The following is an 8,056-nucleotide window of genomic DNA, read 5'->3' on the forward strand; positions in this document are numbered from 1 at the left end:
GGCCGCCCGGGACATTGGCCCAGTGGCAAAAACCAAGGCCCTGTAACCCTTGTCCCACCTGGTTGGAGGGGGACACTGGAAATCTGAATGCCCTCGGGGACCTCAATCTGCGAGGGCTCAGGTGGCCAGCACCCCTGACTGGGACTGATGGGGCCCGGGGCTCTCCGTGGTGGCTTCTCCACAACAGCCCACCGTAGGGAACCCAGAACCTCAGGGGATTTTGGAAACAGAGGGAAAACCAGTCGATTTCCTTCTTTTTTTTTTTTTTAAGATTTTATTTATTTATTTGAGAGAGAGAATGAGAGAGAGAGAGCGAGCACATGAGAGGGGGGAGGGTCAGAGGGAGAAGCAGACTCCCCGCCGAGCAGGGAGCCCGATGTGGGACTCGATCCCGGGACTCCAGGATCATGACCTGAGCCGAAGGCAGTCACCCAACCATCTGAGCCACCCAGGCGCCCTTGATTTCCTTCTTGATACTGGAGCCACCTCTTCTGTTCTACTCTCCACCGCAGGGCCAACTGTTCAACCACAGTGTTGTCCTTAAGGGCATCGCTGGGCAACCCCATAAGCCAGATTTTTTTCTCACCTTCTGGGGTGCACCTGCGGAGATCTAATTTTCTCTCACTCTTAATGCCTGGGAGCCCCACACTTCTCTTCATTCCCAGGTCTGGGCAACTCAGGCTGTAGTGGGTCGGGCCTTAACAGCAGTGCCTGGTCCCACTCACCTTAAGGACCCCACAACTTTCCCTTGTTGGAAAGGTTTTTTGGGCATAACAGGACACTGTCACTCCTGGATACTAGGGTATGGAGAAATAGCACACCCTCTCTATCGGCTGATCAAGGACACCCAGACAGCCGGTATCCATCTATTCATATGGGATCCAGAGTCAGAAAAAGCTTTTAAAAATCTCAAGAGGGCCTTGCTCAGTGCCCCAGCTTTAATTAAGTCTTCCTACTGTCAAGGCTTACAACTTGTATATGACAGAAAGAACAGGAATGGCCTTGGGTGTCCTAACTCAGGCCTGGGGGCCAACTCAACAGCCAGTAGGAAACTGCAAAACAAACTCTGGGACAGGATCTTATTAGCTACACCCCTCATAATACCCAAGGCCTCCTATCAACTGATAGCCATCGCTGGCTCACAGACAGCTGCCTTCTGCGTTACCAGGCCCTCTTCCTGGAAGGCCCAGTCATGCAAATAAAAACTTGCTCTACTTTAAAATCCTACCACCTTCCTTCTGGGAAAAGGCACAGGACCAGAGCATGACTGTCAAGAAATCATAACCCAAAGCTACGCTGCCCGGGAGGACTTAAAAAGAAACCCCAATAGCAAACACAGAATGGACTTTATTTTCTGATGGGAGCTCATTTGTTGAACAGGGCACCAGAAAGGCTGGATCTTTATATGAGACAACAGAGAGTAACCCTCTCCCACCTGGGTCAAGTGCCCAACTGGAGGAGCTGAGGGCCCTCACCTGAGCTTTAGAGCTCAGTAAGGGCGAGTCAACATATATACTGACTCCAGATATGCCTTTTCTAACTAAATGCAAACAAGCCTTTCCTAACTGCTTCTGGTTCTCCTAACAAGTGTCACCAGGAAATCACACGGTTCTACAAGCCCTACATCAACCCCAGAAGTAGCAGTTATATGTTGCAAGGGGCACCAAAAAGGAACGGATGAAGTGCTGAAAGGGATTAGATCGGCCGATGCTGCAGCAAAATCAGCTGCCAGGTCAATGACCCTTACGGTTGCCCCCCTAGTCTGGGATGGCTCCATAACCCAGGAAAGACTCTGAATTCAGCTGAGGAAAGACAATGGGCAACACAACGGGGATATACTCCCCAGTCTACAGGCAGGCTCCAGGCAGAGGATGGTAGGCTTCACCTGCCAGCCGCTGACCGATGGAAGGTCCTAAAAACCCTACATCAAACCTTCCATTTAGGTTGAGCTAAAACCCTACAAATGACCCACAAACGCTTTACAGGGAGAAATTTAGATAGGACTATTAAAAGCACGTTAAAGGGCGCCTGGGTGGCTCAGTCAGTTAAGCGTCTGCCTTCGGCTCAGGTCGTGGTCCCGGGGTCCTGGGATCGAGCCCCACATCGGGCTCCCTGCTCGGCGGGACGCCTGCTTCTCCCTCTCCCACTCCCCTTGTTTGTGTTCCCTCTCTCGCTGTCTCTCTCTCTCTGTCAAATAAAAAAACAAAACCTTTAAAAAAACAAAAAACAAAACATGTTAAAAATAGTGAAGTCTGCCAGAAGAGGAACCCATTCTCCCTTTCACAAATCCCCAGAGGCATGTAGCAAGTAGGAAGTTACCCCAGGGAAGATCAGCAAATGGACTCCACACATGTCTAAAATGCATGCGTACAAGTACCTCCTGGTTTGGGTAGATACCTTCATGCACTGGATTGAGGCCTTCCTCTGTAAAACCGAAAAAGCCGCAGAAGTGATAAAGGCACTGGTAAATCCCTTGGTTTGGACTCCCCCAGTCCCTTCAGAGTGGTAACAGAATCATTATCCCTCTTGCAAGGCGCTTTCTACGTCCCAGCCCCAAAATAACTAACCTGTCCCATTTCACTCTGGGGACTAAGGGCTTGTTAGCGCCGGTCTGGAAAGGGCCGCATACAGGGATTGTAGCAACTCCCAAGAGCAGAATGAAGCCTGGATCCACCATTCCAGGGTCAAATCCTGGTTCCCAACGGGGCCTAACAAGGAACCAAAATCCCTCTGTAAACCCAGAGAGGACTTCAAAACTAGTCTTGAAGCGACAAGACACAGATAAATGTTATTTCCCCTCTATCCCATCACATTGTCATCCTTATTGCATGTATGGGGGGGGGGGGGTCACTAAAACGGGCTCTATTTCTCACAGGGCCCCTGGCTGTACTCGGTCTTGCATTGTGCTCTGGACCTTGCCTCCTAAATGCCCCAACCTGCTGTATATTTTCCAGAATAAGGGTCAAACTCCAAATGGTATTTCAGATGGAGCCTCACTTGAAGGTCAAAACCAAACACCTGCAGGGAACCCCTTGATAGATTGGGAGGAGAGGAGCCCCGACTGCCCCCCCATCCAACACCCCTGGCCAGCAGAAGTAGCTACCATCAGTCGTCACCCTTTTCCCCTAATAGCAGTTAGGGTTACCTCTTCAGAGGGGGGAATGATGGACAGTTGGAAGGCAGGCAGGCAGGGGCAAGGTCCCCCCCCACCGCCCGCCAAGAGGAAACCACCCTTAGGAGGATTTTACACCACCCTGGAAGGAGCCCTCCACCCTTTTCCATATGATAGATAGATGACAAAAATCTGATTAGATGGCAGGTGCAGGGAGAGTTAATCAGATTAAAACAGCCAGCCAACAAGCCCATAAAACCCCCTAGACATAGAAACTCCAGTGGCAACCCCCTCAGGTCCCCTCCCTCCTTGGGAGCTTTGTACCATCACTTTGCTATTGCTCAGTAAACCTTGCTTTTGCTGCCCACCAGTCTGTCTGGTCTACCTCTCCGTTCTTCGAAGCAGTGTGACCGAGAACTGTGGACACCGATGGAGAAAAAAATCCTGTAACAATTTCAGCCCAATGGGGAAAGCTGACCGGCAAGTCCTGTCTTCACAACCACTGGTGGGGCTGGCCAAGGTGGTCTTCCACCACCTACCCTTCCTTCTCAATCTGGTTTCCCCCCTTCCTTTTGCCAAGGTGAAGCCCTACAAACTTCTTGCACCTCAGCTCTGTCTCAGCGTCTGCTTCTGGAGAACCTGTCCCGTGATAATGCCCTCGCTACTTGCACCTCTCCCCCATTTGATTCGCTACTGTCAAGCATTGTGCCTATTTTGTCCTCTCAACTTAATATCATTTCTAATGTTTTACAGATAAGGGAACTGAGACTCAAGAAACTTGCCCAGATAGTCTATTTTGGTCAGAATATGCCAAGCCAAGGGGCACCTGGCTGGCTCAGTCTGTAGAGCAAACGACTCTCAGTCTCAGGGTCATGAGTTTGAGCCCCACATTGGACATGGAGCCTACTTAAAAGAGTAAAAACAAAGGTAATACTGCATGGAGCACTGGGTGTTATACGCAAACAATGAATCATGGAATACTACATCAAAAACTAATGATGTAGGGCGCCTGGGTGGCTCAGTTGGTTAAGCGACTGCCTTCGGCTCAGGTCATGATCCTGGAGTCCCGGGATCGAGTCCCACATCGGGCTCCCTGCTCAGCGGGGAGTCTGCTTCTCCCTCTGACCCTCTTCCCTCTCGTGCTCTCTATCTCTCATTCTCTCTCTCTCAAATAAATAAATAAAATCTTTAAAAAAAAAACTAATGATGTAATGTATGGTGATTAATATAACATCATCATAATAATAAAAAAAGGTAATAAATGCTCAGCTTTCACCACCTCCTAATTCTTTTACTACGTTTTCGTTTTACTTGTGCTTTTGAGGTGACTTCTGTTACATCTATGTGATATGCTGATGCACGTGCCATTCTCAACTCCAAGTTTCAATGAGTGACCTCACATTGGTAGCTTGAAATTGGCCATAGGGAGTATTTACACCACAGAATTCAGCAAATGCTACAAACCAAGGCTGGATTTATTTATTTATTTATTTATTTATTTATTTATTTATTTATTATTTTTTTATAAGAGACTTTTTTTAAAGATTATTTATTTATTTATTTGTTAGAGCGAGCGTGGGCGAGAGAGAGTGAGAGTACAAGCAGGGGGAGCTGCAGGCAGAGGGAGAAGCAGGCTCCCTGCTGAGCAAGGAGCCCGATGAGGGACTTGATCCCAGGGCACTGGGATCATGACCTGAGCCGAAGGCAGCCGCTTAACCAACTGAGCCACCTGCTTAACTGACTGAGCCACCCAGGCGTCCCCAAGGCTGGATTTATTTTATTGTCAGGGCAGGAGTATACAATCTACAGCCCCTGGTCTGAATCTGGACCATGGTCTATTTTTTTCCTCACTGCCTGTTTTTGTAATAAATGGCACACAGTGGTACCAACCCATTTACAAACTGTCTATGGCTGCTTTCACGGTACAACATCAGAGTTAAATAGCTACAGATATTTTTTGTTTTTTTTAATACAGTTTTAGTTGTAAGTTTATCTTATTTAAATTTTTGCAGTTTTATTTTTTTTAAAGATTTTATTTTTTTATTTGAGAGAGAGAATGAGAGAGAGAGAGCACATGAGAGGGGGGAGGGTCAGAGGGAGAAGCAGACTCCCTGCTGAGCAGGGAGCCCGATGCGGGACTCGATCCCGGGACTCCAGGATCATGACCTGGGCCGAAGGCAGTCGCTTAACCAACTGAGCCACCCAGGCACCCCTAAATTTTTGCAGTTTTAAAGTTTAATTTTTAGTAGAACTTAATTTTAACACCAATGCTGGTGTTAAAAAAAAAAAAAAGAAATGGTTTGCAAACTTTCTGAAGAATCCATAATGGGCCTTCGTGAGCCTGTAGGAGCCACTCCATGGCTCTGGTTGCCTGAGGTTAGGGAGTGGGCAGAAGAGGGCAATGGCCAGGAGGCTGAGCAACTGCTCTGGCCTGGGGCCCAGGGCACATCAAAGGGGTTTTCCCTTTCCTCTCAGGTGAAACCACTATCACGTCAGTAGCTCCACCATTGCATAAGCCAGGGGTGAGGTTACTCAAGGTCAGACACTGATGCCTTCCAGACTGAACCTGTGTCATCATCCAAAGTCCCCAAGCTTTGAAACATCACCCACCCTTAGGTTCAGACGACTGGCTTTCATTCTTCCCACGGGCAATAGGGGAGTTAGCCTTGGCCTCCGAGTGGCTGAGTTGCTGCCAATGCACTGCTTAATCTCTTTGAACCCTCTTTTCCCGTTTCTGAATATTAGGAAGAGCTATAAGTCTCTACTACCTATAGAGATAGGAGTGACTCTGTGTCTAATACTATGCATTTAACCTAACAACCCTGTAAGGTAGGTATTATTATTATACCCATTTTACAGTTCAGGAAACTGAGGCTCAGAGAAGCTAAGTGGTTCATTCATACTAGTAAGTGGTAGGGTTGAGATTCATTCCCTTTATTCTCAGTCCTATTTTCTCATTTTTCCTGGTGTGTCTCACTGTTTCTGGAGAACCTTAGGATTTTTACAAATGAAAAGGGTCTGCGAGGCCGTTAATCTAGGGATGTCCGGAGAGTGTCCTGAAACAGAGAAGAGCTGCTTGGGGTTGTGGAGTTGTACACTCATGCTTTGTCCGTAAGGACAATGATTACTCTGCTCCAGCAGTTGTTGCCTGTGGGGACGTGGGCCTAATTTGGCCAGGTTTTGTTTAAATGAAGCTACAAATTTGAATTTGTAGGTAAATTCCATTGACTGAAAATTCATATACATTTTTGGGGGCCTGGGTGGCTCAGATGGTTAAGCGTCTGACTTCGGCTCAGGTCATAATCCCAGGGTCCTGGGATCGAGTCCCGCGTCAGGCTCCCTGCTGCTTGGGAGCCTGCTTCTCCCTCTGCCTCTCTCTCTCTCTCTGTCTTTCATGAATAAATAAATAAATAAGATCTTTAAAAAAAATTCATATACATTTTTAAGATTTTATTTGTTTGAGAGAGAGAGTGTGTGTGGAGGATGGGGAGGGGCAAAGGGAGAGGGAAACGCAAGCTCCCTGCCAAGCAGGGAGACCAACTCAGGGCTGGATCCTGGCACCCTGGGATCATGACCTGAACTGAAGGCAGATGCTTAACCGCCTGAGCTACCAGGTGCCCTGAAAAGTAGTATTTTTATTGAAGATTCACATACATGGAAAAGTGCAAAAAGGGTACAGCTGTCTGATTTTTCACAAACTGAACACACATGTTTAACCAGCTCAGATACGTGTTTTATTATTTATCACAGAATTAATGAAAGTTGATTTGGGGGGGAAAAAGAGAAGATACACCTAATTAAAAGTTAAAAAAAAAAAAAGGAGAAAGAAAATACAGAAGACAAACCCACCCGGTACCCTTCATCCATAGACTATAAACAACCACTGTGACTGATTTGGACATAACCACCAAGGGACACATCGATCCATAGATAGGTCTGTATATGGGTCTAGATACACTTTTCAGTAACAACTTTATTTATTTATTTATTTATTTAAAAGATTTTATTCATTTCTTTGACAGAGACAGAGACAGCGAGAGAGGGAACATAAGCAGGGGGAGTGGGAGAGGGAGAAACGGGCCTCCCCCCAAGGAGGGAGCCCGATGTGGGACTCGATCCCAGGACCCCGGGACCATGACCTGAGCCGAAGGCAGACGCTTAACGACTGAGCCACCCAGGCGCCCGGTAACAACTTTTTAAACATATGCTTTGTAAACACTTTTTTTTTTAATTTGTTAGTTGTTTATTTATCAAGACAAACTATTCCATAAGCCAGTATTCGTGTTTCATAGTTCAGAACACAGGTCAGTGACAGACTTCAATGGAACTCAACCCAAAGAAATTCTTTACATTCCCAAATCACTTTGCACTCTGAAAGATACCAGCCTTCTTCATCTCCTCAAAATCTTTCATGGAATCATAATTTCTGTAGAAATCTGCATATGCCTTCTTTCTTGGTTCGGCCACAGCAAACTTACAGAAAGCTGCAACCCCCAGGGATACAGCGAACGTTCCAACAATATGAAATCACAGACGCTTGGCCAGAAGGCCTCGCATCTGAGATTTCGTCAAAGCACTGGAAGTCATGGTAGTTATTCTCCTCAACACCAACCTCAAACCTAACGTCCTCTGTAAACACTTTTCATAGTAATAAACACCTATGTTCATTGTGTATGTATGTATGTATGTATGTATGTTTCACTGATGGCTATATCATAATTACTTTCAACAAGCCCTAGAAGCAAAATCTTGTCATTAGAAACAGCATCTACGATGATCTATCTTGCTTGGATGTGCAGTTTCTTCAATATTTTCTTTGTTAAATTACTCTGAATTCATACTAATAAACATGCTATTTTTTCAATTGTCTTCTCCCCTGCCCCACACTCTGCCCAGGAACTAAATATTAACAATCTCACATGTATAATCCCCTGCCTTTCTCCT

General features: G+C 46.5%; 1 pseudogene; it reads right to left on the minus strand.

The window, feature by feature from the left end:
- Positions 1 to 7,351: 7,351 nt before the first annotated feature.
- On the minus strand, positions 7,352 to 7,699 carry LOC148162335 (cytochrome c oxidase subunit 6C pseudogene; annotated as a pseudogene).
- Positions 7,700 to 8,056: the final 357 nt, after the last annotated feature.

The sequence above is a fragment of the Eumetopias jubatus genome, unplaced genomic scaffold (genome assembly GCF_037043125.1).
Source record: "Eumetopias jubatus isolate StellerSeaLion01/CBP00866 unplaced genomic scaffold, mEumJub1_p1.0 scaffold_16, whole genome shotgun sequence".
In the NCBI taxonomy this organism is placed as follows: domain Eukaryota; kingdom Metazoa; phylum Chordata; class Mammalia; order Carnivora; family Otariidae; genus Eumetopias; species Eumetopias jubatus.